The sequence below is a fragment of the Colobus angolensis genome, unplaced genomic scaffold (genome assembly GCF_000951035.1).
Source record: "Colobus angolensis palliatus isolate OR3802 unplaced genomic scaffold, Cang.pa_1.0 Scaffold172, whole genome shotgun sequence".
In the NCBI taxonomy this organism is placed as follows: Eukaryota; Metazoa; Chordata; class Mammalia; order Primates; family Cercopithecidae; genus Colobus; species Colobus angolensis.
In genome coordinates this window covers 1252388-1275927 of record NW_012114844.1, presented here as the reverse complement: position 1 = coordinate 1275927, position 23540 = coordinate 1252388, and the positions used below count along the sequence as shown (strand labels likewise).

Below are 23540 nucleotides of genomic sequence, written 5' to 3'. Positions count from 1 at the left end.
TGGTTACCAAAACTGAAGTACAAAACTGAAAAGCTAAATGATAATACCCAATAAGTACCCGTAAATCCTCCTTAGAACCAGGAGGGACATATATAACTACATAAATATATATTTACTCTTCAGTTCCTATCTCAGCTGTGAAACTGTGAGTTTTAATTAGGGAGTAAAGGGTTTGTCTCCTTAGCTTCATGTTAGAAAGCAAATGAAAAAACCTGTCTAAAACCCTTAAAAAATAGTCCCAACCTGGGATAATAATTCTCAGCTATTCATGGAAATATATGACCTATTTTAGGCACGTAAAACAGAGGCAAAATTAAATGGAGACATTTGAAACCATGGAATAATCTAACAACATGCTTTTTTTTAAATTCATTCCCAAATGACACATCAAGTTCCTAATTTTTATAATGAACTGCTTTAGGCGTGAGACAATGAAATAGTGTATAAAGTGTTACAAATAAACTCATATATGTAAAACTGTTTTAAAAATTTTAGTGGTATGGAAATATAGCACTGTTGTATTAAATAATAACCTATTCTATAATCTATATTTTAAATTTCTTAGTTTAGAAACAGCTCTTATATGTTGAAGTTTGCTAGTAACTAATATTCGTAACTATAGTCTAAAACCATATTATGTCACAATAATATGTAAAATCATAATGTCATATTATATCTTTACACAGAACTTTTGCTGTAGTGTTATTTTCTTATTAAAAATTTAAAACCAGATATCGGTTTCCATGATAGCTAATCAAATACACTATTTTGTGATAATTTCTCTTATTTTATGATAGAATGATCTTAACTATTATAAAAGCAAATAATATATTGAACTACTGATCCAATTTATCAATTAATGGTAATACAGTACCTACTATGTGTCAAGAGTTATGCTAGGCCATCAGTTAGAACAACTATGACTGCAAAGGATCACCCAGGATCAGATTGTCCTAAGGAAGTTTACTATTTCATCCTGGAAGTCCAGAGGAGAAAGGAAGAGGGCACAGCGCTTTTGACGGCTGAAAGACATCTTTGTGTCTGCACAGACCCAGAATTCTTCATCTCTCTGCCATCTTTAGCATCAGCTTCATCATAAGGCTGCTTTCACTCATAGTTTCAAAGGGTGTCAGTAGCTCCAGGAATGTCATTTAGTTTAGACAGTGTCCCGAAGGAGAAAAAAGACTTCTTTTTCTCATATGTCCTTCTTAAGAATGTGGAAAATTTTACCAGGATCTCCTGAGAGATTCTTGTCCACCCCTCATCAGTCAGCACTTTGTCTCATGCCCACTCCTGAGCCAATGCAGGATGCCTTTTCCCCCTCTTCTCCATGTGTCTCCCTGTGATCGGTGTGAACCCATCAGGACTCTCCCCTGGGGATAGAGGTTGAGACTCCGTGTTTCTGTCTCATGGAGGAAGAGTGGAAACCAGAATAAAACCAGAGCTCTGAGAGCAAGGACAAAAGTAGCCTCTTACTGGGTCTGCTACAGCTATGCTGAGTTTGGAAAGCACAGTCAATCTGATGGAGGAATAACTAATATGGAATTGTACACAAAGAGAAGACATGAAAAGCTAAATGATAATACCCAATAAGTACCTGTAAATCCTCCTTAGAACCAGGAGGGACATATATAACTACATAAATACAACATCAAATAATAAATCATAATATAGCTTGTCATTTGTAGACAATGCATGTTGTATGGGATCAGAGGAGTAATAGCATGTAGATAAACTGTCCAGAGAAAATTTTATGGAGGAAGTGAAACTTAAAAAAGAGTTGCATTTAGATAATTCTGGAATAAATAGAACCATTACTTTTCTGCCTTTTCTTGAAGCTTTGAGTCTTCTGACTTGTCTCAGTACCATGCAATAAGAGCAGATACTGACCCTCTCCTTTTGTTCTTGCAATAAATTAGATCTGCTTTTACTTTGACCTGTTCCTGATATCTTCAGCTCCAGGCTCTTTGGTTCATAAATCCCTGTGTTCATTGTTTATAATAAAGACTCCCCATGACTTCTCTACTGCTATTGGCTTCTCTTTCAACAACTACTCAAACGATCTACTTGGATAACATAGTTCTAACTACCCTGGCTCATTTTATCTTTTTCATTTTCCAGCTTTAGCCCAGGCCTGAGGGATTTCCCCTACCCAAGTGGTCATGGCTGAAATTCCCACCATACTGGTCCCTGGTAGTAGAGTCAACTCTACCTCTCTGTCCTCCACCTCCACATCTGACAAACGGGTGCATTATTTTACTTCCCTCATGGAGTTTTTGTGAGAACTAATGAGTGAAGTCCTCACAAAATATTTAGAAAAGTATCTGAAAAATAAATATTTTATAAGTAAAAATTAGCCACTATTAATATTATCGCTGTTATTTTTGTTTTCCTACCAATCTAAAAAGCTTGGGTTTGATTGCAGAGATAATTATGAGTATTTTCATTAGGTAATTTATATAATAAAAGCAACAGTTTAGGTGTTGAATAGGTCAGCAGGTGAGAGAATAGAAGAGAGGAAATATAAGATACTGTACTATCTCAGGTTTGTCAATAAAATAAATTAAGATTTGGTCTAGAATTTGTCAGTTAAAAGCACTGGACAAATGTGCAAAGCATTTCGATGAAAAAATTGACAGGATTTTAAAGGCTTTTTTCATATAACTGGTGGTTTGAGGGAGAAGGTGTGAGCTTGCATACCTCGAAAAATTGATAGAAACTGGCTTTTAAAAATTCTATTGCTCATACTTGGTAATTTTTCTGGCTACACTTTTTTTTTTTTCAAAGAGACTAGTAAATTTATCAGCTTTATATTGTCTTTGATTTAACATAGAAATAAAATAAGTTCCCTTTGTGGACTATATCCTTGGATTATAGTGAGAGTTCAATTTTCAACAAAGAAAAGTAAGTGTAGAAGTTTTACAAAGCTTTATTTCATCCCACAACATTGTCGTCCTTGTAAAATCACGAGTGTGTTGGGTTTAAGCAAAATATAATTAGGCCTGGAAATCAAATTAAAGTATGGAAGACACTCTTCCTGCCCTAAGACTTTTCGCTCTATGCAAAGCAGACAGAAAAGTTGTATAATTTATGAGAATGCTGATTAAATCACCCTTCAGCAACCACCTTTTCATAGTATTATTTTTCCTCCAAAGCCACATAAGAGCCACAAGAGATTTAATGATTGTGCAAGAAAAGTTTTTCATTAAGGACTTTAATAAAATAAAATTAAATAAAAATTGAGAATCAATACAATGATGATAGGAATCTGTGGACATGATTATTTTTGGAAAAAACTTGCTGATCTCATATTCACGAATCTTTAAGTCAGAGTTTGTACCCAGAATGGTTTGAAAATTTGGTCTCCATTTTGAGTTTGGGCACCAATTAATCATCTGTACATGTGCTTTTGTATTTGGCTAAATATGACCAGCTCACAGAAGTTTGTTAGTGCATATTTGGTTTCATTCATTTCCCACATTTTGAGAAAAGGGTGCCTTGGTTTGGTTAGATAACAGAAGAGAAAATGGCAAAAACAAGTGTGTTCGATCTCCCTGAAATGATGCTCCACTGTTCTTGAGTCTCTGTGATCCAGAAGCTACACAGCGAATTGACTCCACCTTTCACATCAAGAAATTCCAGCACAATTTTGTGCAGCCAGGACCAGATGAAGGTAAAGGTCAAGCAATATGTTTTAAGGACTGAATATCTATGTTTCCCCAAATTCATATGTTGAAACCTAATTTCCAATGTGAAGGTATTTTTAAGTGGGGCTTTAGGAGATAATTAGGTCATGAGGGCAGAGACCCTATGAGTGGAATTAGTGCTCTTATAAAAGGGATCCAAGAGGGCTCTCTCTCTTGCCCTCTTTTTGCCATACGAGAATCCAATGACATGGCATCATCTGCAAATCAGGAAGAGGATGCTCACCAGACACCAGATCTACCAGCACCTTGATCTTGGACTTCTCAGCCTCTACAACTGTAAGAAATAATGTTTGTTGTTTAAGCAACCCAGTCTATGGCAATCTGTTATAGCAGCCTGAACTAAGATAATCTATAAGGTAAGCCAAATAAGAAAAAAATCCACACCCAAAATGACTTTAAGTGACTCCCAGAGGAACCCTGCTGACCTCACTAAGTTCAGAGAGGTAAAATCAGGCAAAAAGCAGAATTATCCTCGGAGGTCCATAAAAATTTCCAGGCCTGGTTTGAAAGCAACTGTCATATCTTGACACAAAGGGGCACATATTGGATCCCAGAAAGTTCTACGGACTTCTTAGGGCTTGCAAAAGTTGTATAATTATATTAATTATATAAGTAATACATGTTCATTGTTGAGATTTTGGAAATAATAATCTATCTTCTGACCTCTTTGAGAAAACCATTATTAACCTTTTAGCTTTCTATTTTCTGTTGTTTGTATACATACATGTTTATCCATGTAGCATTTTTTATCATGCTTTTGAACTCCATTTTATTTACATCATGATGACTTTATAGTGACAAAAAAGATTCCAAAATATGATTTTAATGACAGCATAAATGGCTGTACCACAATATATTTAGTCATTTTCTATCATTGGATATTTACATTAGTTCTAATTTCCCTTCATTATCATTATAGTTAATGTTTTTGAACATAAGTCTAATTCCGTATTTGGTTATTTCCTTACAATATTTTCCAAGACACAGAATTGGTGAAGAAAATGTATAGTATGAAAGCTATCAAAAATAAAAATTCAAATTTCCTTTTGATTATATGGATTCATTTACATTTCACTGTTGGGATCTGAGGGTAATCCTTTAATCATCCTTAATAATCTTTATATATATATGTATGTGTGTGTGTGTATATATATATATTCAAAAATATTTGTCAATTAGCTAGATGGTTTCCTTATAGAAAAGTTCATTATTGATTTTCATTAAATTGGACATGTTTTGCATTGCACTGTAGTGGGACATTTGTTTGGCTGCTATGGTGAATTTCTGATGCCTATTTTTTTTTTTCTTTTTAGTGATAAGGCCTTGCTCTATTGCTCAGGCTGATCTCAAACTCATGGCCTCAATTGGTCCTCCCACCTCAGCCTCCCAAGTAGCTGAGATTACAGGCATGAGTCACCACACTCAGTGAATTTCCAATATTTTGTGTCAATTTTTCCATTATGAGAAGAGGAGTAGGGAGGGCAGGGGTTCTTCTATTTTGCCATAGTATTTATCTCTGGTTCCTCCCTTGACCCGAGACCTAATATTTAATTCATCATCAAATCCTAATGGTTCCACCTCAAAAATAAAAGATATAACCAGAATTCTGCCGATCCTCATCACGCTCGCTGATGAGCCTGGTCACAACCACCATCATCTTCCATCCACACCAACCCAACAGCCTCCTAACCAGCCTCTTTGCTTCCACTCCATTCCTTCACCATGTAGTCTTCACAGAGCAACCAGAGTGAGCTTTGAAAAATGAACATTATTCTTTTACTTAAACTTTCAAATGGTCTTTTAATTTCTTCTTATTTTTCTCCTTATCCCCATGACCACTGGTCTTCTTTCTGGATTTTTCAAACGTGCCAAACACTATGCAGTCTCAACACTTTGGCATTTGCTGTTTTCTCTATGCAGAAAGCTTTTCCAGATATTCTCATGAGACCTCCAAGAGAGGCTTTGACCATCTGGCCAAATGAGCCCTTGTCCAGCACAATTCAACCACCTCTATGAAGCATGTTTCAAGTTAAAAATTATATACGCGCGCATGTGTGTGTGCAGTAGTTGTATTTATTTCTGTGTTTATGGGCTCTCTTCTCTTTAGCATATAAACACTATGAGGATATAAACTGTATATTTTATGTTCTAGGACACATAAGGCACTCAACAGTTATTAAATAAAATGAATGAACAAATATCTGTCAAGGTTATAGTATAACATTTGCCACACACTAAGTGTTCAGCAAATGGCACCTATTATTACATTGCCATTCTCTAAGATGTTATTTATCCATTATTGGAAAGAGATTAGAATCTTCCATTATGTCCCCTTTATCTTTCCCATCCCCTATCTTTCTGCCCCATCAGGCCTCTTATGCAAATAAGAAAAAAATCCTAGCAAAAATAGTATCTTGGGGTGTATTTAAATATAAAGCTCATTATAGACACAATCCATTCTGCAACCACGAACCCTAGTCTTTAATTGGAATGAAATTTGTGAGTTGAAAATAGCCTATAATGGCATTTCTCGACTCATTTGTTTTGGGCTGACCAAATGACAAGATGGCTTATTGCACCTGCAACAAGCTGGCAGATTGTTCCTGCCTTCATATGGGTTTTGAACTTTCATTTTACAGATTACACAGGAAATATAATTTTAGCATCAATTACTCCTGGTACCTTGGAATAGCCTTATGCTAAACACATATTCACATAATGTAAATGATACATTAGGGTGTATTTGAATTCTTAATAAAGACAGACTGCAAATAAAATTTAGAGCAAAAGGAATTATGTTAACAAATGAGCAGAACTTTAATAACAGCAGGGCTTTTTGGTTTTCGTGTTTGCAAAGTACAACAGCCAGGGATTTGGCAGCCTTTTGTGCCTTTACCTTTTTGTCAGTGTTACTCTGTGTGTGTGTGTGTGTGTGTGTGTGTGTGTGTGTTTATAGATACTATGGAGTGCTATGGGTACCTTTTGTCATAAGAAGGATGCAGATGTTTCCAGGCTGGTGGATAGCAGGGATGTGACTAGAAGCAGAGTTTATACCCAGTGATTCTAAAGAAGGCAACAGAACATGTGTGAGGAAAAGGTAAAGGCATCCTGCAATGTGGCGACTAACTCCATGGGAGTACTAGCTGCAGGAGCCCCACTTGGCAGTATTTCTTAACCCTCTCTGATCATAGAACTTTATTCTGTTTTTAACAAAAATGCACATGTGCACATGAAGCAATTATCTGAATGAAATTTTAGGAGACTCTTGGGCATATGTTCCATACATGAACACTTCAAGATAGGAGGTTTCTTATACCTTGGTAAACATCAGTGGCTTCAGAAAGCAAAACAATTGGCCTTTTGTGAACTTTCAGATAACGAAAGAATTGAATTGGCCTTGGGAAGAAAAAAGTAATGTATGTTCTATTTAGTGACTTGAATTTTAAGTAGTAAAATTACATAGAATTTTACTACCTACCCCAGTTTTTCAGGATTTTCAAAACAGCAAAAGACAGACCCAGTGATTTTTCAAGAACACTGAAAAATAAGTGGTGTTGGAAAAAATTATCCAACACTTGGAAATAAAGCCAAAGTACAAATGCATGTCCTTTTGACGTTCAATGTCATGTGGGGGCATTATTTTACAATCCTTTCCCTAAGGATTATTTCAGTAGTAGCAGAATATAGCTGAGTTTGATTATTTCCACTTGATTAAAACCCACACACTTTGAAATTACATGTTAATTTGTAGATTTCCGCCTGGTAAAAAGATTAATTCTGTTGTTATTTTGTCACCCTGTGAGACACTATACAGTTTTATATCTGTTAGCAAATTCATTTCAGCATTTTTGAACTAACTCTATTTATATGGTTTGGCTGTATCCCCACCTAAATCTCATCTTGAATTATAATCCCCATAATTCCTGCATGTCAAGGGAGAGATCAGGTGGAGGTAATTGAATCATGGGCATGGTTTCCTCCATGCTGTTCTCATAACAAGTGAGTTCTCAGGAGATCTGATGTTATTTATAAGTACTTGGTAGTTTCTCCCGCATTCATTGTCCTTCTGGCCACCTTGTGAACGAGGTGCCTTGCTTCCCCTTTGCCTTCCACCATGATTGCAAGTTTCCTGAGGCCTCCTCAGCCACACTGAACTGTGAGTTGATTAAATCTCTTTTCTTTATAAATTACCCAGTCTTGGGCAGTTCTTTGTAGCAGTGTGAGGACAGACTAATACATCCATCAATCTTCATTCCTTAAACTGTTCTTTGAATCAGTTTTACCATCCTACTGATCCCTTATTAATTAATGAGTTGAATAAAGTACTTGACATATGCTGTATCTCTATTTAGCCATGTCATGTTTTTAACTTTATGAACGTTGTTATTTGACAGTGGCAATGGCATTGCATCATAATAGTTTTCAGAATGCATTACTGTCTGGAAGCCACAGGCCACAAATCTCAGGCACAGGAGTCCCTTCCTTATCAGAAGGGCTCTCAACATGGTCCTGAACATTGATACAGGTAACTATGTGGGAGCAGAAGCAAGCTCACTTTCCAAGCCTAGGCTTGCAGTAAGTGATTGATGAGCCTGCTTAAGAGGAAGTTGGGAACACCTTGAAAAGATAGGGGATAGTAACAGGACAGAATCAGAATTCAGAAAGGTCTTAGAAAACAGCATTGGGTTGAAATAAACCACATTAGCATAAGAAAGAAAAACAGTGAGCATTCATAGTTGCAATTATTTAAATACTTTGCCTTTATGTTCCCACATAAGGAAATTCATCTCAAGTTAATAATAAAAAATGTGGAGAGTTTTGCACAAAAACGTTAATTGCTATGTTGTTAAGAGTAATAAAAAATTGGAAGCAATCAAAATGTCAACAGTATGGGAATGATTAAGTAGCTTATAGTACATTTTATTCATAGATTTTTCACTTGCACATTAAAATGAGTGTTTATTATGAAATATAGCACTTAGTAGAAAAGTGCACACTACATAAATGTGCAAGCTTATTGAATTATAATAAAATTAACAGCCAGATTACCATCACTCACACCAAAAAGTATAGCATTATCATTACATTAGTACCCTTCATGTGCTTCTTCCACACCAAAAACCTCTTCTTAACCCCTAAAGTAATTATTATCTTGGCTTTAATGATAATCGTTTTTTAAAAAATGTTTGTAATAGTTTTACCACCTAACTGTGTATCTCTGCGCTATAGCTTTGTATTTTAAACTTTATGTAAATGGAATTGTTGTGTTTGTATTTTTTTATTCAACATGATTTAAACTGTATGTTTAACATTTGAAAAAATGTCAAACTATTTTTCAAAATGACAGTACCATTTTACATTCCCACCAGCAATGTGTTATGGTTCCAATTTCTCCACATTCTTGCCAACATCTGTTACTATCCATCTTTTTTATTATAGTCATGCTGGTAGGTGTGAAGTGGTATCGAAAGGTTGTTTTTTGTTTTTGACTTTCTTATTCATAATGATTAGTGATGTTGAGTACATTTCATGTGTTTGTTGACCATTTGTATATCTTCTTCAGAGGAAAGTTTACTTAAATTCTTTGTCTACTTTTTAAATGGGTTGCTTGTCTTTCTATTGTTGGGTTGTAAGACTTCTTTATATATTCTAAATATTAGTCCTTTATATACGATTTACAAATATTGAAATTTTCTCCACTGGATTGTCTTGGTAGTTTTGTCAAAAATTGATCTACCATAAATGTTAGGGTACATTTTTGTATTCTCAATTCTATTCCACTGATCTGTATATTTATTTTAAAGCCAGTGGCACAGTTTTGTTTATTGTACCTTTGTAATAAGTTTTGAAATGTGGAAGTATTAGTTTTACAAATTTGTTCTTTTAAGATTGTTTTGACTCTTCTGGGTCCCTTGAATTTTTATATGAGTTTTATATCAAGCTTGTCAATTTTGGGGGAAAAAAAGGCAGCTGGCATTCTGATAGAAATTGTGTTTGGTCTGTAGATCAATTTGCGGAGTTTTACCATCTCAACAATACAGTCTTTGAATCCATAAAAATGGGATAAATCCCATATGGATAAGCCCTTTTATATGTTGCTAGATTCAGTTTGCAAGTATTTTGTTGTAGAAGATTTTTGCATTGGTATACATAGGGGTATTGATCTTTAATTTTCTCTTCTTGTGATATCTGTCTAGAGTAATTCGGGCCTCAGAAAATGAGAAGTGTTCCTTTTTCTTCTGTTTTTTGGAAGAGCTTGAGAAGGATTGATGTCAATTCTTCTTTAACTTTTGTTAGTAATCATTGAACAAGCATCTGGTCTTTTCTTTATGGGAATTTTATTTTTTCTTTTTCTGTTCATTTTTTTAAGCAATATCCCTGTCATGGCACTTTGTGGGAATTTTTAATATTACTAATTCAATCTCTTTGCTTGTAATAAGTTAATTCATATTTTCTATTTATTTTTGAGTTAATATTGGAAGTTTTATCTTTCTGGAGATGTGTCAATTTCTTCTAAATGATCTAATTTGTTGTTACATAATTTTTCACAGTATTTTCTTATAAGCTTTTTGTTTCTATAAGATATGTAGTAATGTCCACTCTTTTTTGCTGATTTTAGTATTTTGAGTCTTCTTTCTTTTATTCTTGCTCAGTCTAGTTATAGGATAGTCAGTTTTCCTAATCTTTTCAAAAAACTAATTTTGGTTTTATTGATTTTCTCTGTTGTTTTTGTATTTTTAATTTCATTTATATCCATCATAATGTTTCTTATTTCCTTTCTTCTGCTAGTGAAGTATTTAATTCATTTACATGTAATTTAATTACCGATAAGGTGTGATTTACATCTTCCATTTTTCTGTTTTCTATATTTCTTCTGAGATTTTTCTTTTTGTTGTTGCTCTTGTTGCGCCTCTATTCTTCTGTTACTGCCTCCTTTTGTGTTGAGTAGAGATATTCTAGTGTCCCATTTTAATTCACTTGTTTTTTTTTACTATATATTGTTTAAATTTTTTTTTAGTAGTTGCCCTGAGGAATTATAATTAATGTCTAAACTTGTAATGATTTAGTTTAGATTATTACCAACTGAATTTTAATAGTATATTCAACTTTGCTCCTACACAGCTCTATTCTTTCCCACTCTTATGCTATTATTGCCATAAAATTACATTTTAATATATTATATGCCCATAAACACAAATTTATTATTTATTTATGCAGTTATCACTTAAGTCAGGGCGAAAAAAAGAAGTGTTACAACCAAAAATATATTTGTGCAGTATATTATATTTACCTATGTAGTTACCTCTACTGATGTTATTTATTGCTTCATAGTATTTCCTTATAGTTTTTAAGTTACTGCCCAGTAGTGTCCTTTAATTTTGTCAAGAAGAGCCTCCTTTAGTTTTTCTTGTGGAGAAGGTTTGCTAATGACCAGTTGTGTCAGCTTTTGTTTATCTGGGAATTTATTAATTTCTGTAAACTTTTAAAGATTAGTTTTGCTGGATATAAAATTTTGGGTTGCCAGACTATTTTTTTCTTTCAGCACTTTAAATATACCATCTTACTGCTTTCTGGCCTCTGTGATTGCTAATGAGAAACTGGCTGTTAATCATATTGAGAATAACTTATGCATAAGTAGCTTCTCTCTGCTTTCAAAAATCTCTTCATCTTTGATTTTTCACAGTTTGATTATGATATACATAGGTGTGGATCACTTAGAGCATATCCTATTGTAGCGTGTTGAGCTCCTTTCATGTCTAAATAAATGGTTTTTTTAAATTAAATTTGTTAATTTTTGGCCATTTAAAAAAATATTCTTTCTGCCCATTTCTCTCTCCTCTCCTTCTAGAATTCCATTATGCATATGTTGGCATAATTAATGATGTCCCATAGATCTCTGAGGCTCTGGGTTTTTTTCTTTTTTCTTTCTCTCTCTTAGATTGGCTAATCTTAATTGATCTATCTTCAAGTTTGCTAATTCTTTCTTCTGCTTACTCAAATACGTTGTTGACTACCCATAGTAATTTTTTCATTTCAGTTATTGTACTTTTCAACTCCAGAATTTATATTTGGTTTTTAAAAAATCATTTCTATTTCTTTATTGATATTATGTAGTTGGTGAGACATTATTCTCATTGTTTCCTTTATTTCTTTAGATATAGTTTTCTCTAGTATTTTTTTCTGGTTGTTTTAATTCATGGTCTTTATTATTTTGCATAGTTTTTAGGTTCAGACAAAAGTTGAGTGGAAAGTACATATAGTTCACATATATAACTTCACATCCTTCCCCAGCTTTACCTATTACTAATGTCTTGTATTAGTGTGGTACATTCGTTACAATTAGTGAGGTAATATTGATACATTATTAATAACAAAAGTTCATGGTTTACATTAGGGTTTACTCTTTTTGTTGGACGTGCATCCACAATTATAGTCTCCTGCAGAATAGTTTCACTGTCTGAAAATTCCCCTCCGCTGCACTGATTCATTTCTCCCTTTCCCCAAACTTCTGACAACAACTGATCTTTTTACTGACTCCATAGTTTTGCCTTTTCCAGAATGTCGTATAGTTGGAATCATACAATATGTAGTGTTTACAGCTTGGCTTCTTTCACTTAGCAATATATACTTAAGATTCCCTCATGAGTTCTCATAGATTGATAGCTCATTTGTTTTTGTTACTGAATAATATTTCATTGTAGGAATATGCCACAGTTTTGTGTTTTTTAAACCCATTCACCTATTCTTGGTTGCTTCCAAGTTTTGTAAATTATGAATAAAGCTGCTGTAAACATTTATGTGCAAGTTCTGTGTGAACACAGAATTTCAGCTTCTTTGGGTCAATACAAAAGAACACAATTTCTGGATTATATGGTAAGAGTATGTTTAGTTTTGTGAGTAACTGCCAATTTGTCTTCCAAAGTGGCTGTGTCATTTTGCATTCACACTAGCAATGGATCCAAGTTCCTATTGCTCCACATCCTCATCAGTATTCGGTGTTGACAGTGTTCTGGATTTTGGTCATTCTGATAGGTGTGTAGTGATAATTCATTGTTGCTTTAATTTATAATTCTCTAATGACATGCGATGTTGAACATCTTTTCATATGCCTATTTGTCACATGTATTTCTTCTTCAATGAAGTTTTAAATTAAAACCTCATTGCCTAGTTTTAAATTAGATAGTTACTATCTTATTGTTGAGTTTTAAGAGTTTTTGCATATTTTGGATGCCAATTACATATCAGATATATATTTTGCAATTACTTTTCCAGTCTATGGCTTGTCTTTTTATTTTGTTAACAGTGTCAGTGTCACAGAGCAAAAGTTTTTAGTTTTAGTAGAGTCTAACAACAATTATTTTCTTTCACTGATCATACATTCAGTGTCCTCTAGTTTTTGAACATATTGAAAACAATTGACTTAAAGTCTTTGTTTAGTAAGTCCAACATCTTGGCTTCCTCAGGAACAATTTGTATTGACTGTTTTTCTTCTATGTGTGGCTCATACTTTCTCGTTTCTTTGCATGTCTCATCATTTTTTGTTGTTGAAACTGGAAATTTTCGATAATTTAAAGTGGCTACTCTAGAAAATAGATTCTCCCTCTCTTTAGGGATTGTTGTCATTGCTCTTTGTTATTGTTGTTTTTGTTGCTGCTTGTGTTCTTAGTGACTTACCTAAACTAATTCTGTACCATACGTATTCTTTGCCATGTATGACCCCTGCAGTTTCTGGTTGGTTAATTTAGTGATCAGGTATTGATTGGATAGCGATTTCACTAAAATCCTGGAACCAAAATGTCTTCCTGTCTTTGACAAGGACTCTGTGTGCATGTCAGGACATGCCTTTAACATACATCCATTTCCTTTATCACTCTGTCTTAGCATTCTCTCCCTACTTATGCAGAGCTTCATGGTCAGCCAGGTGAGACAGCTTAAGGCCTTCTTAGATTTTTTTCCCTACACATGTGTGTGACCTTCTAGATTCCTATCAATATTTCAGAATTTTTCAAAGCCTCTGAAAAACATCTAACTCCCCAGGGTTTTCTTTCAAAGTTTTTGGTCAACTTGTTTGGACCAATTGTTATTGCCATAGTAATGCCGAACAATCGCTGCTGATTATTTTTTCTTTTTGACAAATGCCCCTGGGCAAAAGCCTGTTCACACTGGGTAATCTCTGAGTCTAGTCAATTAAAGATAAGCCTTGTGTGTACGGTCTTCTAGGGAACTACCGGACAAGTCAAACAGTGACAAGTCAAACAAGTCGAACAGTGACAGTTCTCTGAGAGTGAGGCTTTGAAAGAGCTCCAACCCTGTCTGGCACCTTTAATGGCATTGTATTGTGGGCTGTTGATTTTTCAGGGTACCATGGAGTTGAGAAGAAGGTAATGGAAATAAGGCAAGTTAAAATGTCACAACACCCATTCTTCTTACCATTTGTTTTTCTTGAATAAACAATCCCCTTGTTTCAAGCTTTAGGTTAATTTATAGGGTTTTGAAAAAGTCAGTTTTGGCGATTTTTGCCAATGTTCTCATCGATTTTATGGAGAGGATTTTCAGAGGTTCTCAGTTCACCATTCCATTTGTGTCTTAATATGGTTTTAAGAATCATCGATGTTATTGGTTGGTAGCAATCTCAATATTCTGGGCCAATGAATGATCCTCCTTTATGTGGGAACCTTCCCTTATCCTGCAACTAAGCACCTAGTTATGCAGAAAAATTCATCCTGTCTGACTAATCATATTAATTGAATCCATGCAGACAGTGAAAGAGGTAGTGGATGTCCTATCCAGGTAATTCCCAATTCATAACCTTAACAACACTGGCAATGTTGTATGGCTCCTTAAAAAACTGGCACAAACAATACCGTGTTCATATTGCTTCATCATAAAGGTCATGGTACATGTTACTGAGACTGTATCTGAGCATGGGATTACTTGGGAACTTCCCAGTTTTCTCCTAAATTCTAGATCGTATGAGCTGATGAAGCAGTTTCATCATGCTAATCATTCAGTACTCACTATAAGCCACCTGCTGCCATAAAAAGAGAAATAATATGGGTGTTAGAGGTACCTTTGCCCCATTCTTCAATCCTTGACAATATGTACCCAGCCCTTCTCTTCTGTAGGAATTCTGTAATGAGAGCTTAAGTCCCTGGGGAAGCTGGTGAACAATCTAGTTTTAGAATATCTAGCTTTTCTTAGGATTCAGGTCAATGGATTATACACTGGTGTCTGCCACTTGCAAGCGCCTTTGAACCCTAATGTCCTAATTTGTAAAACATGGAGAATAAGATCCATCACATGGCTTGTGGTGAAGATTAAGTGGGTAATATTTGTAAAAGATGTGAAAGCTATTCTAACATAAGGGCTTAAAATGATGACCTAAAAATCCGTAAATCTGGGTCCCGAGACAATATTGCTGCCAGAAGTCACCAACTTCTACCATGCCTGGTGCATACCTCACAACATTCTGATTTAATTGGCCCTGGATGTGTCCTGAGAATCTGGGATTTTTGAACAGCTCCCCAGGTGATTCTATCATGTAGTTAGGGTAGCTTTACCCTGTTAAGAATAGTTAAAAGAGAAGAAAACTTCAAAATGATAGCTTTCAGATCTCTGTTTATCTCCATGGCTGCAATAGACAGCTTGGGTTTTGCTTCCAGAAGGCTTAAAAAAAGAAACAAAAATCAGTGAATGTGTGAAAATGGTTCTTGAAATAACTCTTAGAGATGCTTGAATCAACGCAAGGGAGAACATGGATGAAAAGACCAGCATGATCCTTCCACTGTTCTGGATTTTCTCTGCTGAAAACTAAATCACCATGTAACCTAGATAAAGCTTTTTTTTTTTTTTTCCTTTAATTCCTTTTCGGGGTTATATTTCCTGTAGCAATTTCTCTCACTGTTGTTAAATACATCAGCAATAACAAACATGTGAACATGTTTCACTAATGCAAAAGAGGAATATGTTTGTGGTGATTACTGAAGACAATATGTGTCCTACACATGGACGATGCAGCCACCTGTACCTCTCCTGTCCCCCAATGAATCTAAGATATTTCTTTATTCCCTTCTCCCTTTGACTCCCTCTGATTCATCTCTGCAGTGTCCTGACCTAACAGTGTAACCTTATAACTGGTAAAGTGAATTTCAGACTGGACAATTCTTCCTCATTATTTTCTTTCTTTCTATTCAGAAAAAAAATATGGAAGCCATGAAGCTTGGGTTCAAACTATTCAAGGATGGATGGATGGATTCCACCTAGGATAATCTCATTCTAAAAATTAAAAAACCCATATATGTTTTTCCCCACACCTGTTGTCAGTAAATGGAGGAGAAATTCAGTGTCTTCTCCAACACTTGGATATAAACTAGTGAAAGCTACACATACCAATTATAATTAGGTATCTGAGGCATCAAGTCTGAGGGATTGCCTGTGACCATATAATTGGAATTTGGGAAACACCACAACTCTAATCAGGTTAATTCTAGAATAATCTCAAGGAGGGAGGGCTTGAAAATGATTGTATTTAATTTAAAGGTTCATAAATACCACATTTTTATTTTCGAGTCTATTTCTTAGAGAATTAAAATCATCTGCTTTGTCCCATTCAGTTCCCTTTTTTGAATTGTTTTTTGCCTGATAGTGTATTGTTGGCCTTATCCTTTATTTTGCTGTATTTAATTTTTGATTTATACTTGCTTGTAATAGCTTTCTTGATTGATTTATTTCAAAATTTCTATACTTTAAAGAAATCCTTTTAAAAGAAGTGAAAATTAGTAATTTCTTTTTTTTTTAACTTTGCTTCCAACCTCCCTATATTCTCTCTCATCCTGCTCCCTGCTCCTTCCCACTCAAAAATACCTGGGAGTATGACTGGAGTTGCATTAAATTGATAGATTTATATTTTTAAAAGAACAAAAAAATTACTGAGGTCAGGCATGTACCAGCCTTCACTGCTAAAGACAGGGGGCATGGTGGTTTTTAACACCTTATATTTACACCATTGCCCCAGGTTATGGGGATGACTGAACACCAACACCAGACAGATGAGGTTGACAGTGATTTATTAATCACCAATACTCGCAGCACAGGGGGCCGGGGGAAGGCGCCACAGGCCACTCAGGGCCACGTAGGTGATCGGCTTAGGAAGAGGGTGAACAAGCAGGGGCTGCAGGAGGCAGGGGCTACAGGAGGCAGGGGCTGCAGGAGGTAGGCTTTGTAGTATCAGGAGAGCCTAGTGCTCTCTGGTTCCCGGGGGGAGGATGTGATTGCTTTGTTGAAAATTCCGCAGGCTGTCAGGGAACCAAAACCTGCCTCTCAGGTATAAGCAGGAACTGCGCCTGGTCCTCCTGAAAAGGAGGGCTGTTTGGCTAGGTGACCTTATCTATGGGAGCAAAATGGGGAGGAGAACTTGTGGTGAGGCCACTTGAGGCTCTCCCAGTTTTCCCCAGGTGTGAAGGCAGTACATAATATTGGACCTTAATTTTGAGCTGTGTACACTGACGCTGGTCATTTGCATCTTTTTCACAAAATTCCCTAATGCTGCAGTTCCTTTGTCCTTGTTGCAGAGGCCTCATACCAGTGCACATGGAAACTATGTGCTGCACTGGACACCAGGTGCAGGCTTTGCTCAACGCTCCAGTGCTGGTTAATGCCCCCTTGGAATTCTGAATGTGACTCCAAGCCAAGTTATAGACTTAAAGGAATACAGCATATGGAAATGAGACCGTAGTCTCGTTTGTCTTAGATACTGTCATTGTATGGGAAGAATGTAGTTTGACCCATCCCTCATTTTCCTTTCCCAGAAAAATGACTCAGGGAAGACATGGGCAAGAATCTGATCTTTTTACCCTACTGCTTTCTACTTGGAAGTAAAAAGGAAGAAGACTCTGTTTTTTCTTCCTGCCTCTTCTACATTCTAGTGAGTATCTTTAAAAGTATAAAATCAGACCAATTAGGTTAATAAAATTTACAAATTTTAAATTTTAGAAAATTATATCTCATGACAAACCCAGGCTTTTAAAAACCTTTATATTGTTAAAGACTCAAAAATCCTATTCTGAATCCTATTCCGTAAACTGCATATTTATTCCTCCTTCTTCTTTGTGCCACAATCCCAAACCACCACAGGAGAAAAGGAGGAAGTCACGTAAAAGGAAACACAACAGGGATAACATATTAACACATTTAAATATTGATATGTATAATATACTCATATGTATGAGCAGACATTCCAAAAGAATATAGACCAAATTGTTAACAGTGCTTGTATCTGTGGAAAAGAAACAGAAGGGGATGGAGGAACATTCATTTTTAACTGTATCTAGCATTATGTTATCTAGATATTTTAAAAATAGTTCTCACTTCTTCTATGTAAATAATCATCTAAAATATAAACATTTAGCTCGAATTTTTATCATGTTCTTTGATTTCTGTCTTGAATCCATCCTTGCTCCTTCCTTTGGTTCATGACTATAGTTTTATGGTTTCCTTTGATTTGCCTTTGGTTCACGGTATTTATTTTTATTGCTCCTGTTCAGTGATTACATGCTTTGAATTCTGTAAGTGATTGAAGTGGAATCACATTATTTGGGTATTTAACTTAGGCAAATTCAACTATGAGTCTCGAAAGAGAGAGCGAGAGAGAATGAATTCTTTTATTTTCTTACTTGCCTTCCTAAGAACTTTTCCTTAATCCCCAAAAAGCAAAGAAAGCTATCACGTGAAACATACAAAACAATGAAATTTAAAAATTACGTTTTTGGCTGGGCGCAGTGGCTCATGCTTGTAATCCCAACACTTTGGGAGGCCGAGGCAGGTGAATCATGAGGTCAGGAGTTTGAGTCCATCCTGGCCAACACAGTGAAACCCCGTCTCTACCACAAATACAAAAATTAGCTGGGTGCGGTGACAGGCGCCTGTAATCCCAGCTACTCAGGAGGCTGAGGCAGGAGAATCGCTTGAACCCGGGAGACGGAGGTTGCAGTAAGCCGAGATCACACCATTGCACTACAGCCTGGGCGACAGAGCTAGACTCCTTCTCAAAAACCAAAGAAAAAAAAAATCACGTTTTTGAACTTTAGGTACTTAAGTTGTGGTAATTTAAGGTGACTTACTTTTTTTTTCAGGGCAAATTTAACTATACACTTTTCCTTTTTTAACCTTTTGCACTGATTTCAGATGCGTGATCACTGCAGCATCTGAGGCAATTTCTTATAATCCTGAAGGCTTCAAAAGCCCTTTTAAAAACCTATTTCTCTCATTTTTCAAGCCAAGGCTGAGATGTAATCTTTCCTACCTCATGTATGTGAGGCACACATTTAGAAAACAAAGGAATGACGGGGCTGGATTCAGAGGGCCTGGCAGAGGATGTATTGGACCTTTGCGTATCCGCCTCTGTGTGTCTGGACAAAGATGCTCCTTTTTCAAGGCAAGATGAGACACATGGTCTTCATTAAGGCTCCCCAGTGTCCTCAGGAAAATAGTAATTGTGCTGACCTGTCTGCCCCGCCAACATCACCTATTTACTTCAGATCTAGCATGAAAATATTGTACTATAGTTTACTACATAGATTCATGCCTCAGCCTTTTTGAGAGCAGAGAGTTAATATTTTATGTATTATCTTTAAATTCAACTCCAAACAGTGCTTTGAATGTTAGGGGACTGGAAGAATATTTCTGGATAAGGGAGTTATATACTGAATAAATGAGGAAGTAAATTAATGACAGGAAGTGAATGACACTCTTTTATCAAGTCTAAGTTGCAAATATTTTCACATTCTGAATTCTTGGAAATCAGAATGCATTTCAGAATCAATGACATGTCATGGTTTATTTAGAAATTTTTCTTATTTCTTAATGGCCTATAAAACAATGATGCAACTTATAATTGAAGACATCTTAGATTTGGTAAAATACTACACACTTTGGTGTGTGATAATCATTCTCAAATTAGTCCTTTTAGATAAATATCATGTTTAACATGGGCATGTATCCCATTTTCGTCTCAAATAAGCAGCTAATTACAAGCATATTCACTCAACGAAGAACTGATTTTCAATTTAGACCTGCATTTCTGAAAGTTGTAGATTTTCTCTTGTGTGGGATTACAGCATTCTCTTTTTTCTAAAATAATTTTTTTCTGTTTTTAAAATTAATACATTTTTGTTGCTCAAAACAAGACTAAGAACAAAACAAAAAAGTCTAAAGTTGGAAACACAAGCCTCACCATTTTATCTTCTTCCAGATACCTGTGTGTATATGTATTATGCATGTCTGATATTTAAAAAATAAGATTATATTGTGCATGCTATTGTGCCATACGGAGGTATATAGTGTATTGTTTTTATAATAGTAAAAATAGCAATGAGCTGTTATCCATCAATAGAGTGATTACATCAATTATGATACAGTGGAAACTAAGGGGGCCATTAAGAGTGATGACTTAGAGCAGCATTGAGCACATGATAATGTTTCAGGCATTACACTAAGTGATTTATATGTATCACTTCTTTCAATTCTTAGAGCAATTTCATTTTATTTCCATTTTTTGGATGGGGACCTGGACCCTTTCTTCTGTATCAGTAATTCTCAGTGAGGGTGATTGGCAAAAAGTAACCTGGGATGTGAATTGTACTTATTTATCCGAGGCAGAGCAGGGAGAAAGGAGGCCAGAGAAGTGCTACAAAGAAGAATCACACTTCACAAGATGAGGAAGGTTGTTTTTCTCAAAACAAAGAGATGAAAGTGTACACATAAGCAAGGTTACAACTGGCAGATAGAAATTAATTACATGAATGCTGAGTTCCTTTTATGTTGCAGTTAAAAACAAACATCTCTCCTACCTTCTTCTTAACTATCTGATTATTTGAGTTCAAAATTTGAAGACAGACAAACCTGAGTTCAAACCCAAGCTTGGCTTGCTGTTCATCTCCTTGGGACCTCGGCAAAGTCACACCAATTTGTAATTTTGCATTTATGAATTGAAGATGTGTTTCCTGGGGGGTACTAAAAGGGTGACATGATTTCTCATGCAGTGTCCAGTTCAATGCCCATCCCAAAATGGTTCCTCTAATACTGATTTTTAATTTAAAAATTTCCAAAGCATACACATATTCATAGCAGCATTGTTCACAGGATCCAAAAGTTAGAAGCAACCCAAGTGTTCAGAGATGACTGAACTGAGAAAGAAAATATTATATAGACAGATGATGGAATATTACTCAGTCACGAAAAGGTAGGAAATTCTGAACCAGGCTACACCATAAATACCTTGAGTATACTATGCTAAGTGCAATAAGCCAACCACAGAAGACAAATACTGTATGATTTCACTTACATGAGGTACCTAGAGTAGTCAAATTCATAGAGACAGAAAGTGGAACGGTGGTTGCCAGGTGCTTGGGCGAGGGAGGAATAGGGAGTTATTTAATGGATGTGAAGTTTCAGTTTTGCAAGATGGAAAGAGTAGTGGAGATTGGTTACACAACAATGTAAATGTATTTAACTGTATGAACTATACACTTAAAATGGTTAAGATGGTCAATTTTTTGTTATGTGTATTTTATCACAATTAAAAGGAAAAAATTACAAAACAGTTGAGGCTTATTATATACCTAAAAAAACTATTTTATTATGTGTATGTTAATGAGATAAACCATAGTAGGTACATCTCTCTTTTTTTTCTTTTTTGCCTTTTATGCATCACAAATTGAAAAAGGCATGATGTCTCCCACTACTATTGTGGCTTTATCAATTTCTATTTATATTCCTAGTATTTTATGTTATATAGTTCAACACCATTTTATTTTGTCTGTAGAGGTGTATAACTGTCTTCTCTTTGTTGTGTTTGTATCTTTGACACTGTCACCTGTCAAATGTTTTTGTGCTTGCCTGCTATATCTTTGCCTACTGTTTTCCTTTTAATTCTATGATTTTGCTTTAACATACCTTTTAAAAAACATATAGGTCAAATTTGTTTTCTTGCCCACACAGAGAGTTTTGTCATCTGATAGTTTTCATACTTACATGTGTATTTTCAGAATTGATGTGTTTTGTCCTTTTTAATACTTACTGATTTAGATGCTTAATTACTCTTTTGCTCTGCCCTCTTGCTAATGGGTTAGGTTATTTTTTCTTTCAACACTTTAATGATTTCGAAAAATTGCATCTCACGTTTATTTTCCAAGTGGTTACCAAAACGTAGCCATTATTCCATTGGGGTTGTGAACTGCTGAAATTCTTTCTTTATTAGTTAAAATAATTCTATAAAGGAAATTTTCTCTTATCAAGTATTTGTTCTGAGGCAAAGTTTGTATAACAAAGGATGAATGCTTGTATCTTTCCCTGACTCACCCATTTTCATAATAATGAGTTAGTTCCCTAGCAGCCTCCAAAGATGAACAAGACTTTTTTAAGAGTCTCATGATCTACTGACTGAGTTAGCCTGGCCGAATGCCTTTCTAAAGTGTTATCATGAACAGATGGATTTAAATCTATTTGGTGTCTTTCAGCCTATTGCAGTTATTATTTATATGTTGCTCAAATTTTCCCATCTTTGTCTGGTAAGAGGCACTTCAAATTGGCTTCTGAGGTTTTCTAATATGATCTTGTTTTCTGGGATTGTTTGGAGAGTGGCAAATAAGATGTTGAAGAGATAGGAAGGGGGGAAGATCACTGTGTCATGGCTAATTGTTTTGATATCATCCTGAGGGCAATGGGAAGCCACAGAAGAGATTTAAGCAAGGGGTGACTTGCAGCAGAACCAGAGTGGAATTGTAGATGGATTTTGCAGAAATCCATCACCAAAATAGAGTCTAGGACACATGATCAGATCCCACAAACCTGTGCAGTTTGGACAAAGACAGAATATATTTTTATTAACTTTCTAAGCATCTCCTAACAAAGTGGAAACTTTAAAGGTGCACAAGTTCTTTTACCAACTGTTATCTAGGGCAGTGCCACTCAAAGTGGGGTCTGTGAACCAGAGTGTCTCTGTGAACTACATGCCACTGATGTGCCCTGTGATAAATTTAGAAATTGCGAGTGTTAGAACTTTTATAGAATCTGACACAATGAATAATTTTATGTCTATTTCAACTAAAATTTTTAAAAGGTTTATTTCATATTTTTAAATTTCATTTTTCTAATAATTTACTTTTGTTATATTTTTTCAAAATAATTGGTCAGTGATTAATGAGGGGGGAATTCTACTTTCTTCTACAGACTTTGAGAAGCACTGATGTAGAAGACATTCTAATATCTCCTGACTGCACCAAATTGGGAGCCTATAGTTAATTGTGTAGTTAATTGTATTCCAAAATATTCATTTGGAAGTCATTTGGTAAGAAATTAACGTATAAAAAAAGGTTATGCTAGCAAATAACAGATGAAATGTAAAAGCAATTATCTTTGCAGCATAGCATGCATTTATAGTCATTGTTAAGTAATTCTGTGTCTTAGATTACAAACTTGAAATTGCAGAAGAGCAAAATGCCACATATGTGATGCCCAGATAGTATCCGTTCCACAAACACAATTCAACCTGCTTGTTTTTATACACACACATGGAAAATGTATTCCACTAGCATAAATTATGTATACAGATGAAAATGTGTATTCACTCTTCTTAATAGCCCTTATAAATCTGACACACCCCTGCCTGAAATATTTCCAAGAAATGCATGTGGTAGAAAACATAATTAATCAGGGTCCATTTTTGTCAACCTCCAGGAATCAGGGCAAAGCCAAGTCATTGATTTCGCTGCATTTGAAAGGCTGTTTGGTATATCAGCCTTGTTAGTATAGTTGAAAGTACCTATTAACAGGCTA

At 35.3% G+C, this 23540-nt stretch overlaps 1 long non-coding RNA gene across 1 annotated transcript in view; it reads left to right on the top strand.

Moving 5' to 3' along the window:
* LOC105509213 overlaps window positions 1–23106 on the top strand; it is a 114765-nt gene extending 91659 nt beyond the window's left edge. The window contains exon 7 of the long non-coding RNA XR_001001403.1: window positions 22935–23106. This is a non-coding gene — a long non-coding RNA (uncharacterized LOC105509213). The remainder of the gene's footprint in view (window positions 1–22934) is intronic.
* The last annotated feature ends 434 nt before the right edge of the window (window positions 23107–23540 follow it).